The following is a 1,061-nucleotide window of genomic DNA, read 5'->3' as shown; positions in this document are numbered from 1 at the left end:
CGCGCTCTCCGGTCCAGCATCTCCCCCCCCTCCCTTTCTCAGCGCCTTTTTTTTTTTTTTACCTGGTTCAGCCTCACCACGAACGCACGAGCGGAAAACAGTCAACAAAACGCGGCGCGGAGGAAGAGCCTGCGGCCGGGGAAAGGAGGTCGGCGTTTAAAAGTTTTAAAAGGAACAGAACGAGAGAGAAAGACAGACGGTTGGACGACGGGCCTCCCGCGCTCAATCCACCTCCGCCAAACAAAAGAGCGCTGCAACCCCTCTACCCGCCGAGAAGCACCGCGCATGCTCCGCCCAGCCTCTAACCCCTCCCCTCCGAGGCCCATCGCCCGCGGCCTTCTGGGAGCGGATAGCGTTCTGTGTGAGTCTCACCCCCCCCCGTCTCCAATTCCAAGAATACTACAACTCCCAGGAACAACGGGGCAGGGGTAGACTATGCGCTCGCAAAGTTGCCCCTCTTTCGCTTTGCTCCCTGGGAGAAGTAGTTTTTTTAGGCGTTATGGTTACAAACACAACGCGAGTCTAGTATCACCTTAAAAACTAACAACATTCTCCAGGGTATAAGTTTTAGTTAGTCAGGTATTTGTTTGTTTGTTTATTCAATTTATAACCCACACCCTCTCCTCAAGAGAGGACGGGACAGTTCACAACATGTTGTTGTTGCTGTTCAGTCGCACAGTCGAGTCCGACTCTTTTCAACATACACAGCACTAAAACTAAAACTTAAAATAGATACTAAAACCGATAAATACAAATAAATATAGTAACAACAGATTCTAATTAAAATCCAACCGGTCATCAGCTCTGGCCCAGCTCACCCAACCTTAACTAAGCAACCCCAAACAGGTCTACTCAGAATCCAAGTCTACTCAGTGGGACTTACTACCAGGAAAGTGTTCTGTGGATTGCACTGTCAATGCTGTGCAAAACAAGGCAACCCACGCCCGACGGAACCTTAGTAGATCCTGCAGGGTACGAAGCTCCATTTTCTTCTTCTAAAATTTGGATTTGTTTCTAAAGTGGATTAGGATCGTCGTGCACAAGAAAGGAAAAGAAACGAT

At 48.9% G+C, this 1,061-nt stretch overlaps 1 protein-coding gene across 1 annotated transcript in view; it reads right to left on the bottom strand.

Moving 5' to 3' along the window:
- The window catches only part of CBX1 (chromobox 1), a 15,329-nt gene extending 15,048 nt beyond the window's left edge, over positions 1–281 (bottom strand). The window contains exon 1 of the mRNA XM_015424636.1: positions 63–281. The gene's annotated coding sequence lies outside the window, so the exon portion shown is untranslated. The remainder of the gene's footprint in view (positions 1–62) is intronic.
- Between the last annotated feature and the right edge of the window lie 780 nt (positions 282–1,061).

Source organism: Gekko japonicus, unplaced genomic scaffold, assembly GCF_001447785.1.
Source record: "Gekko japonicus isolate JY-2015 unplaced genomic scaffold, Gekko_japonicus_V1.1 scaffold2847, whole genome shotgun sequence".
NCBI classification, from domain to species: domain Eukaryota; kingdom Metazoa; phylum Chordata; class Lepidosauria; order Squamata; family Gekkonidae; genus Gekko; species Gekko japonicus.
This window is presented reverse-complemented; position numbering and strand designations above follow the sequence as displayed.